Raw genomic sequence first — 12,846 nt, 5'->3', positions numbered from 1 at the left:
CATATCCTATTCTTCTGTTGCTGTCTCTGTGTCTTGTCTGGTGTCTCTCTCCATCATATCCTATTCTTCTGTTGCTGTCTCTGTGTCTTGTCTGGTGTCTCTCTCCATCATATCATATTCTTCTGTTGCTGTCTCTGTGTCTTGTCTGGTGTCTCTCTCCATCATATCCTATTCTTCTGTTGCTGTCTCTGTGTCTTGTCTGGTGTCTCTCTCCATCATATCATATTCTTCTGTTGCTGTCTCTGTGTCTTGTCTGGTGTCTCTGTCCGTCACTTTCTCTGTGTCGTCTACTGATGTCTCTCATCATGTCTGGTGTCTCTCTCCATCACCAGAAATATTGGTGAGGGTTAGGCCTACTCCAATACAACATTGAAAACATGAAAACACGACTACATAACACCATTAAATACAGTTGGAATATGATTACAACACTCAAACTTTTTCCATCAAACAGAAAAGCAACAAGAAAGCTGGATAAACACATTTAGATTTCTACATACTGCACTTTGCTTCTGCATTACCCATATAGCTGTTTAAGGTCATAAAAAGGCTGAGTGCAGTATCAGCATTTAAGGGGTCATAGGTCAGATCAGTGGTCATGGTTGATTTGATTGGACAAAAAACCCAACTTTAAAGCCATTTTTCTCAGATTCACTGTTTGCGTGGACTGCTCTTTGCCTTTGTAGGATAGTAGTTCAGGTGGCTTCCCTTGCCCTTAGTCTGCCTCCTGTCCCTCCTATCGCCATGGAGACACCCTCCTGAAAACAATGACTCCATACTTTGCTGAAACCTGTTCTGCCAGTTCATGTCCTTAAAGATGAATGTTGGAATGTTCCAATGTGGTTACCCCAAAAAGATGCCAAGATAGATCACACATCCATAACTGGTTTCCTGCTTGTAGCAGGCCACGTTCACAGGAATCCTTTTCTCTAGCAATGAGTCATATGATTTCATGAGAATATTTTTCTGGAGTGAGAGTGTAATGCAAGTCAAGGTGTCCTTGGATGAATGTCAACAAGATTTATAACCAGCATTGTTAAATTAACTGTTGTAATAAATAAATAAAATATTTTTAAATGTATTGTCACAGACACCGGATAGATGCAGTGAAATGTGTTGTTTTACAGGGTCAGCCACAGTAGTACAGCGCCCCTGGAGCAAATCAGGTGTAAGTGCCTTGCTTAAGGCCACAGACAGATATTTACCTTGACTGCTCAGGATTTTGTTCCAGCAACCTTTCAGTTACTGGCCCCACTAGGTAATCTTACCATACCAGTTCACACCCTAACAGACGACACTGTTCAAGTGTTCAAATGTAGTCCGTGAAGAGGTATTAGGATTATGTACACAGCTATTCTGCCGTACAATTGCAAACTGCTGCTACACATTTGGTCAAAGATGAGTTTAGACCTAAATCAGGCTTCATAGTATCTGTTATATCTTGTGACAAAGTGTCCTGTTTCAATTATCTTCTGTTTCAGAGAAAATGGAGGGTCTAATTTGATGTAACTACAAAATCCCAGTAAAAACCAAGGAAACAGCAGTAAGTGAGGTTACTGCCATCTGGCTTTGTTCCACCATGTTCTACTGCAGTTACTACGGTTTTCCTTGGTATTCTATCAGGCTCTGAGTTCAGGCCATCCCGACCATCACACTCACCCTCACACACTCCATGAGACAGCCAGTGATCCAGTTATCACCAGAATAAACACCGCCCAATCACGGGGAAACATTATGGTTTAAGTCACATTGAAATGCAAATACCCAGATAATGGTAAGAAAGACAGCAAACAAAATATTGAAACGCTCGCTAACATAAAGAAAAGGACAGCATTGATAGTAATACAAAGTCACATAAGTATAAACATTCTCCGTGATGAAATAGTTCTTACCTTATGGATAAAAAAAGCTTGAGGGTTGCTACAATACAACATTCAAAACATGAAAACACAACTACATAACACCATTAAAAACAACAAGTAAACTGGATAAACACATTTAGATTTTTTAGATACTGCACTTTGCTTTTGCATGACCCATACAGCTGTTTAAGGTCATACAAAGGCAGAGTGCAGTATCAGCATTTAAGGGGTCATAGGTCAGATCAGTGGTCATAATAAGATGATACATCAGTGCATTTACACTTATCTACCTACGACATATTTGGCTGGACAGCAAAAACAACTTTAAAGCCTTTTTTGTCTTCAGTTGTACTGTTTTCTAGTTGATGCTCTTTGCCTTTGTAGGGCCGTTTATTAAAGCAGTCAACGGACAACAACTCTTAATGCCATCATGGGGAAAACACTTTTGAAAGCAGTTTTGGCCTTTGTTAAGGAATGGAATTAAGAATACAGTTGAAGTCTGAGGTTTACATACACCTTAACCAAATACATTTAAACTCTGTTTTTCACAATTCCTGACATTTAATCGTAGTCAATATTCCCTGTCTTAGGTCAGTTAGGATCACCACTTTATTTTAAGAATGTGAAATGTCAGAATAATAGTAGAGAGAATGATTTATTTCAGCTTTTATTTCTTTCATCACATTCCCAGTGGGTCAGAGGTTTACATACACTCAATTAGTATTTGGTAGCATTGCCTTTAAATTGTTTAACTTGGGTCAAACGTTTCGGGTAGCCTTCCACAAGCTTCCTACAATAAGTTGGGTGAATTTTGGCCCATTCCTCCTGACAGAGCTGGTGTAACTGAGTCAGGTATGTAGGCCTCCTTGCTCGCACACGCTTTTTCAGTTCTGCCCACAAATTTGCTATAGGATTGAGGTCAGGGCTTTGTGATGGCCACTCCAATACCTTGACATTGTTGTTTTAAGCCATTTTGCCACAACTTTGGAAGTATGCTTGGGGTCATTGTCCATTTGGAAGACCCATTTGCGACCAAGCTTTAACTTCCTGACTGATGTCTTGAGATGTTGCTTCAATATATCCACATCATGTTCCTTCCTCATGATGCCATCTATTTTGTGAAGTGCACCAGTCCCTCCTGCAGCAAAGCACCCCCACAGCATGATGCTGCCACCCCCGTGCGTCACGGTTGGGATGGTGTTCTTTGGCTTGCAAGCAATCCCCTTTTTCCTCCAAACATAATGATGGTCATTAAGGCCAAACAGTTCTATTTTTGTTTAATCAGACCAGAGGACGTTTCTCCAAAAAGTACGATATTTGTCCCCATGTGCAGTTGCAAACCGTAGTCTGGCTTTTTTATGGAGGTTTTGGAGCAGTGGCTTCTTCCTTGCTGAGTGGCCGTTCAGGTTATGTCAATAAAGGACTCGTTTTGCTGTTGATATAGATACTTTTGTACCTGTTTCCTCCAACATCTTCACAAGGTCCTTTGCTGTTGTTCTGGGATTGATTTGCACTTTTCGGAACAAAGTACATTCATCTCTAGGAGACAGAACGCGTCTCCTTCCTGAGCGGTATGACGGCTGCGTGGTCCCATGGTGTTTATACTTGCGTACTATTGTTTGTACAGATGAACGTGGTACCTAAATGCTATTTCCACAATTTTTCACATGAGTTTTTTAATCAGAAATGGTTGCTTATGGGTACCTTCAATATTACTGTTCTCAGATGTTTAATTCATAGATTTTAGATGTGTATTATTTTTAATTGCAAAACGCTATATATCCATTGTTTAGCTGAAATGGAATGTTCGTATCCTGTATATTTGACTGTATTATCTGGTTGTCTCACCTAGCTATCTTAAGATAAATGCACTTACTGTAAATCGCTCTGGGTAAGAGCATCTGCTAAACAGGTGGGGCTCTGCCCTGAATGACAGGTCACCACTGCTCCAAAGCAATTACATGTTGCACAGGAACCACTGACTCACTGCATGTTTATATTGTCAAGACACCTGCTGGTACCTCTTAACTGGTTAGGACAGCTCATGAGGTGTCCTAAATATCTGCCAACTAGGTGGGACACTTATGAATAAAGAGGCTTCATGCATAGCTTTAATTTATACCCATAAGAGTAGGACTAAAATGGCTTTATTCTCAGCACTTATACGACACATTTTCTACTCTGAGACGCTTTTTGGATATGGGCCCAGATCTCAAAATATTGTTTTAGAAAACGAATATTTTTTGTTTGACATAATAAAACATGAATATTACTAATGTACCCGACTTTAAAGACTTGGTTTAGTGTATTGTGTTGCTCTGCTCATGTCCGTGTTCTGGAACTGTCCGCGTCTACGTACGGTTTGGCGCCAAGCATATTGTCCAGTTACGCGCAGAGTGGACTGAGGTGATCTTGGGGAACAACGACGGAGTTCGTTACAGTGTTGAGACACCGAAGTTTATTGTTCAATTTGCTTTTTTCATAATGGTCAGGGCAGCGGTGGTGTGTTCATTAGGGCGATATGGGCGACGCACTGCCAAACGGGAAAAGGAAGGGATTTTTTTTCTAATCAATTATATCACGGCAACAGTAGTTATCAGTGTTCTAATCTAGACGTCTGATCTGCCACTAAATGTCCAATAAGGCTAAAGTCGTGCTTCAAATGGCCCCGCCCCTTTTGGGGCGATTTCAGTCAGGTTGAAAATCGCCCCAGAAGTCTCTCATAGACTCTCATGTAAAATCTTTTTTTTTCAAATATCAGAGCTTTCAATACAATCTCTATGGGTTCCGGGAGGGCTTGCACTTACGCGCTGTGGTATCGTGTCGAATGCTGGTGGGTATTGCTGTCGATCAAAGAATCCCCTTAGGCTGTATTGTGTTTTAGAGGCTTTTATTAAGACCACTAGGTTACAGCATAAGTACAGACCCGCGGTGTCCGGAGAACCAGTCCCAAATAAATCTTACTAAGTTCTAACTCTCCGTCGTTGTCCCCCCATATATATAGCCTTCCAAGAGTTGAATGGCTCCCTCTACTGTCCAATCCCCGTATCTTACAACCCACTTCCTGTCTGTCATATGTGGCGTCACGCTAAAACCTTCCCTCTTGATACCAAAAATCAACATTCTTTCAGTTCCATTTAAAAACATTTAACACCATCATATTGTCAATACACTACATTCCCCCCTTTCGAGACAACCTAAACGTCTCGAAACCCAACAGAATAGGATAATAAGAAGTAACAATTTATCTTATTGAGTATCTTTAACATTAAACAAAAAACATTCTTCTCTAGAGTGTAAATACCTTTCTATGCAATAACTGTTTATGAAGTGGGAATACATTACTATGACATATGAAGAAATCTCTATGGAGTGTAAGAGCGAAAAACTGTCCGGCAGCCATCTTTTCAGATATCCATCCATCAATCAAGACAGTAAAATTCTCTCACGGTCCCTCTGCCCCAGGCAACCACCGTCGGTACTCCAGATAACCTCATAAACCATGTAAATGCATTTTGAAACTATGATGGAATTAAATACACATGTAAGCCCCTGCAAACAAAATCCTATCCATAAACATCCATTGTACGGCTGGTCAACCCATTGGACCGAACAATGAAACTCTCCCTTCCTAGCCTCTCTGTCCCTAAACATTCACGAAATAAACAAAAACATCTAAGATCCTCACATGTATTCAATAACATCCAACATCATTCTACAAAAATTAATACCTGAGACTATTACACAATTATGTATTACACATGTCTATATTTCATTGCAGACACTGGAATGTAGTCCACTACACTTCATCTCCCTGTAGTCTTGACTTGGATGAATGGATTGTTGATGATGAAATCAGCCACACCCTCCTTGTTTCATCTCCTCCAGTCATATTGTCCCTTCATATTGTCTTTGTTTGAGTATTTCAATCTCCACATGTTCTCCCAAATGCTTCTGGAATGAAAAGAAAAGAAACGACCAAACAGTATCCTTTGCAAAACAACCCTTTCAAATTAAACATCAATATCAACTAAGAATATAAACTGATATATAAATGATGCATGAATCACATAAACCTATTCCCCCCTTTGATTCATAAATCATACCAACATCACCCCAATATTGAATTATTATTATTTTTTTGTTGAAAAATCATCCAATAATCAAAAATGATATTTATCCATTCAGTTCCACTGGTCCATCTTTATCCAGATCAGGAACAGTCAACACCGGCATCTGAGTGTTGTCTCCAGGCACTCTCCAACCTATCTTAATATCATAGCTTTCTCAAAGGTCAGTAACAAATTACAAACATCACACAGTGTTATCAAAGCTGAAATTAAAATCTGACCCATCACTGCCCCTACTGGCCTAACTGATCTTGCAACCAAGTCTTCCAAATGCATCCCTTATTTAACCCCAGTGATATTATCTGAAAGTATAACTAATATTTATCACTATGATCTTCCCAAATGTTACACCATACCATGAATAAAGTCCCCCCTTCTCCCTTAAACTTATCCTTCAATGATAGGCTTGAAGCCTATGACATGTCCCTTTTCATCCTATTTTGAACTCTAGTTTCAAATTGATCTGTGTTCGGTGCTACTCCTCTTTTAATAATAAAAGCCTCCTATGGAAGCTTCAACGTTGACATGTAACCAAATCCTGTCCATCCATAATGTAAGAATATATATTTTATCACCCCAAACCCTCAAAATATCTCTAAAATTCCCAATAGTTACATTGTCAGTCAAAAGCTAATCGTTCAACCATCAAAGTCCTGCTCTTCTTACTCCCTGGTATATTAAAAATTACATTATATTTGTCATCTCTAACCTTATGTTCATGCTCATCCAAAGTTATCATATAACATCCCAATCTGATCTTCCCATAAACATACCCTTTACCTCCTATGTTTTATTAGAACAAAAACAACTTTTAGCCCTCAATGTTTCACCTGAATACTTCAGGTTTCCGTTGTTACCTGATTTTCCTTTCCCATTTAACAATTCCCATAGGGTAATTCATTTAACCAAGAATACTTAAACCTAGGCTTAAACCACTGTTCTGACAACGACATTATTTTATCTGTCAATGACTGTTGCCAATACCACAGTCATGACAAAGCATAAGACTGACCCATACCTGATAGAGGCCGCGCGACCGTCTAACATGTTTGGTGCTGGAATTCTCAACAGACATGGACCCTCATGATTCCTCACTGATCTTACAGAATGAGTTAATCTATCTCTAATTTCCACAACAGAAGAACAAGCGGTACTGATCAGATACCTCTCCTTGTCTGTCATCAAAATCAAAGATCTCATCCTGTCCTCCATGATGAATCTATATTCTCTACTACTATCCGTTCTCCTATTTTAACCCCATTCGTACTATCATTGACAGCACTCTCCCTCCGTAACATAACCCATGAGTCTAAAATTCCCCATTTAATTTCAGAAAAGTTGTTGTCGATGTCATACTCCCTCTTTTGCTATTGCCATCGTATCACTAATCCCTTCCAAAGTTACCATTAAAGTAATTGACTTAATTGCTGTATCAACCCTAATTACTTCTAGTGCAAAAGTTCCCATTATCCTCTGTGTATTATCTACTGTTGGAGTGACTACTGTAATCTACTCCTCCTGAACTCCCTCGGTGACTGCGGAAGCTTCAACAGATTTCAAATCTTCCATTATAGGCATCACTTTACGAATTACATAGCCCTTTAACCCATAATTCTTAACCGGAACAACTTCTAATGCTTGCACTAGATAAGTATACATATATTCTCTCTGACCTTTCTCTGTAACATTACGCAACATAAGTGAACAATCACTCCTAACCCTCTTCCAAACTATACCTCCTTTGACTAGGTGCAACAGCTTCTACTCCTGGTCCTGATAACAATACTTATTCTCCATAATTATCTCTCCATATGGGAGGAACGTCCCCATCCTAAACCCTAATAAGTATTTTTCCCCTAAAATTGGTGCTGTATTGGTTCCCTTATAACCAAATGCGATATATTTATGGCTTTAATAACTATCAATGTTGAAAGAGTTAAATTGCTTCTCACTGTTGTTATAATAGACTCAAGTGTTAATGTCCTTATTGTTGCTCCTAGTTTTCCCCAAATAAAAAAGTTGTCTTTGCTTGTACTTCCATCTATCACCACTAGTGTCACTTTTTCCCCAAATCTCAATCCTTTCTCTAAATCCCTGACTTTCAAACTTTTGATTACACAAAATACACCTATAATTACCTTGATCTTCCTGCTGGGAACTGTAAATATAGATACTCAATCACCCTCAATCTTTTCTTATCATTCAGCAACACATACTTTCTCAATGCATCTGCTCCTAACCGATTTAAACTCCTACCATATCTTCCCACTAAACTTTAAAATGTCCTTCCTCACTGTTCTCTCTCTGTCTTACTACTAACTTTGAAACTTAGCTTACTGTCTCAGAGTTCCTTCAACCCTAATCTACTCCTAACTTATTTTAATCTAATCTTTTCTCTCATAACATTTACAACTTTTCCCCCTGATTTTCACACAATCCCTTACCACCAAATGTTTAGAATATGTGATTGGGAAAGTTCCCCACCTGCTTCTGACTCATTACACACAGACTTGGCAAACGTCTAAACACCTTTTAGCCTAGCCTGAAATCCCTTAGTGTAAGAATGTAACCCAGAATAATAGTCACCCCCTTTTAACTTTATTTTCCCAGACAGATTGTCTAATAGACAGTCGTCTAGTGTACATTTTATTGTACAATTCAATTTAAACAATGCATCTCTTCCCAACACTGCAATAACAGTTTCTTCTAATATTAGTATGTCTATTTTGATTTCTCTTTGATTTTTATAGCAGAGCTCCATTGATTCCCTAACTTCAATTGTTAGCTATTTTCTCTTCTTCTCTAATCGATTCCCTCAGCAATGCACCCCCCTTCCGGATCTTCTAGACACTAACAGGTGATCTTCACTTGCTACTTCATCTTCCTCTGTTGTTTTCTCCCGACTCATTTTCATCACAGGTAAAATACCAATCTGTCCACAATTATAACAGTCTTCTGAAAGTTGCTGAAAGTTTAGCTGAAATCTTCCTCCTTTTTCTTCTTTGTTCTTCTCCAATTCTTGGGATCCTCTCAGCAGTTTCTCCTCTTCTGTATCTTCAACTGTGTTACTTCTAAACTATTTGCTTTATCCAGGCCTGATAAGCATCGGTCTATATCTCTATTTCTTCTAGTCATTGTAGGATAAAATCCTCTCGAACATAAAGCACCTTTAATCTCCAAATCTTCATCGCTTTCTTCATCAGAACTCGAATCTCTTGTCCCCTTCTTTGTTCAACTTTCATCAGAGATCAAATCTCGTGTATCCTTCTTCGTTTCTCTCTTGCCAACTTCCTTCTGATCACAGAGTCATATCCACCCATGCATGACCTCTTCATCATCACTCTCATCTTCATCATCCTCATCTTCTTTAAGTTCACTCTTCTCTTCCAGACATCTAATTTTCTTCCTTCTGGAGTTCTGGATTCATCTTCATCGTCGTTTCTGCTTGTATTCGTCTTCATCTCTGATGCCATAATCACCCTGCTGGATGATCACTGAAAGCTGAGGATAAACATCCCTAAGCTGTACTTTTTCTTCTCGTAAGGTGGGTGTCTTTTTGCTGAATCCGTATGTGAGAAAGGTGTACTAACTTCTGCCATTAGTTTTCCTAACACTACTTTCTAACCCTACTTTAATTAAAGGATTACTATTTTTCCCCTATATCAATCGGTGTAATCACCTTCATCTAGCCTTGCTGTCCTTTCTCTCCCTTGTAACAACTCTTTTATATTCCTTTATTATGAATTAGCTTATTTTAGACTGTATAGCCTAAGGCTTCCCCCCTGTAATTATTAATATAACCCTAACAACCCCCCCAAAAATTTTTTTTTCCTCCTCCCCAAAAAATCAAATTAAATAAAATATGAAGATTAAAAAATTCAATTAAATGCCTTATTCAAAAACCCTTTAATTAAAAATTAAAAACCAATTAAAAACCAATTAAAAATTATGAATAATTTAAAACCAATTCTCTATTTCTATATCCTATGTCACCAATTTATCAGTGATGACTATCTTACCACAACCCATCAAATGCAAGTAAGTTAGTCAACTTCAAAGCAATCCCAAAAACAAAGCATTCTAACCTTACAACCCTTTAATTAAAAATAAATTCCATTGTTTAATATGCACCCAAGTATCTTAATTGCCGAATAATGTCAGTACCTGCTTCCCAACCCAATTCCAATCAAACCCCAGTTATGCACAGAGCCTCAAAATGCAATTTTTAATGAAATAGTATTTGCCAAGCCTATGTAAAATCGTCATAACATCACATATCTTGTTAGGATGATTTTGTGCACTAGCCTGATCTGATCCTCTCGTCTGACTCTGCCTCGTCACACCTTGTCACGTGACGCACGTCAGTCACACGTTAACCCCCCTCTCTCTCCTTTGCTCCGTTCTATAGCCTCATATAACAAGGGAAGAAAACAATACAGGCAAGCATTTAAAGTTTACACTTAACCAAGTTATTCACATCCAATATTCCCCACTCATATTTGCTACAAAACTGAACCCAGGAATAAATAGATCACTCAAAACATTTTAATTTTATTTTAATCCGTCATTTAATTCAATGCATTATACTTCGTCAACATATATTTAATTTATAAATTTACTACATCTCAACAAATAGTTTAACGTTCAAATAACAGTTACTTTAACGATTTTAAAAGATTCGTGTCCACCTTTCCTTCTCGGTAGCTATTAAACCCCTGAAAGGAAACCCCCCCAAAAAAAAAAACCTATGACCTTACGCCACCATTTTGTTTTGTAGGCTCAGCGCGACCACATGTCGTAGTTTTAGCCCTGTAAAATCCCGCGCATGCGCACATCCAATTAAGCCCATGCTTACCACACAATAGAACGCCCAATAGAACGCCAGCATCCTACCTCAGTTTCTCTATTTTACACTTACAATCAGACAATTACACAACAGACCTTACATTTGCGTAGAACTCTGAATTCCACCCAAATGCAAACAAATTTAAGAGGCTTAAATCCATCGCAATGGCCCTCTAAGGATACGTTAGCATGTAGCACACAACACAATTAGCATTAGCATTTACCTTAGCCACTATGTAGAATGTAGCACGATTCACACTTTAGCATAAAAAAAAATTAGCCTTAGCAACGATGTACCACGTGGCCTGAAACAATCAAGCATTAGCCACGAGGTACCACGTGGCCCAAAACAATCCAGCATTAGCCTTAGCCTCTAGCTAACTGCGGCCTACTACACAATCACACATCCTGCGCTTCAACCTATCATTGTCTATCGTTACCAATGAAATATAAACCTATCAACCTATCATTGTCTATCGTTACCAATGAAATATAAACCTATAAACCTATCATTGTCTATCGTTACCAATGAAATGTAAACCTATCATTCCTATCATTGTCTATCGTTACCAATGAAATATAAACCTATAAACCTATCATTGTCTATCGTTACCAATGAAATATAAACCTATCATTCCTTTTGCTCTAAATTTGTCATTGCCACCCGTTACCAATGAAATATAAATTTTAGAATATTTTTAAAGACCCGTAATCGACCGCAACACCCCACATCAACAACGATCCAAGTATTTTTAATCTGTACACCTTCAATGCCCTCTCCCCAATCAACGAAATCACTAATGCCCAAATTTTGTGAGTAATCTCACCTTTAGCCGGCTTGGACCGTAGTCACCTCGCGTCTCAGGAAGGAAGCAGAACAATGCAATCAGAATCTCGGTAGGACCTCCATTTGTGGTATCGTGTCGAATGCTGGTGGGTATTGCTGTCGATCAAAGAATCCCCTTAGGCTGTATCGTGTTTTAGAGGCTTTTATTAAGACCACGAGGTTACAGCATAAGTACAGACCCGCGGTGTCCGGAGAACCAGTCCCAAATAAATCTTACTAAGTTCTAACTCTCCGTCGTTGTCCCCCCATATATATAGCCTTCCAAGAGTTGAATGGCTCCCTCTACTGTCCAATCCCCGTATCTTACAACCCACTTCCTGTCTGTCATATGTGGCGTCACGCTAAAACCTTCCCTCTTGATACCAAAAATCAACATTCTTTCAGTTCCATTTAAAAACATTTAACACCATCATATTGTCAATACACTACAGCGCTTTCGTCATACGTAACATAACCATGAACGTAACAAAGAAAAGAGCGGGTAGCAGCGTCAATCAATTCACGTACTACTGTCAAGATGGCTAGCGTTCAGTGCAACTCGATTGTCTCTTTGAAAGAAGTTCCTTTTTGTCGGCGAACAAATCAAGATAAATTGGCAACGAAACAATTAGGACCTCCCAGACCAAATTTAATAATTCAACAGGTTTCTACTAAAGGGGGAAAGTCCTACACCTGAGGATTTTCCAAAAATTGGTACGAACGAAAAACCTGGCTAGCAGGCTGCGATGTAGCTAATGCAGTCTTCTGCTACCCCTGCTTACTCTTTCACCCTGAAGGCGGCACGGCAGACAGCACCGCTTGGACAGCGACTGGTGTAACGGACATGCACCATCTTTCAGAAAAGATTAAGAAACATGAGCTGTCAAAGACCCACATGGATAGCTGTTTGAGATTGTCTGCTTTGGGGAGAGTGAACATTGCCACTCAACTGGATGAGGGATACAGGCTAGCTGTCCGCCGCCACAACGATGAGGTTAGCAAGAACCGCCACATCCTCAGCCGGCTAATCCAGTGTGTGAAGTTTTGCGGAGTGTTTGAGTTAGCTTTGCGAGGCAAAGATGAAACTGAGGGCTCCACCAACCCTGGTATTTTTCTTGGACTTGTCAACTTTGTGGCACAATTAGATGAGGTGTTTTATGGAAATGCATATTGTTTATGCAGT

Source organism: Coregonus lavaretus (genome assembly GCF_964263955.1).
Source record: "Coregonus lavaretus genome assembly, chromosome: 2".
NCBI classification, from domain to species: Eukaryota; Metazoa; Chordata; class Actinopteri; order Salmoniformes; family Salmonidae; genus Coregonus; species Coregonus lavaretus.
The sequence above is the reverse complement of the archived record's forward strand: the minus strand, read 5'-3'. Positions refer to the sequence as shown.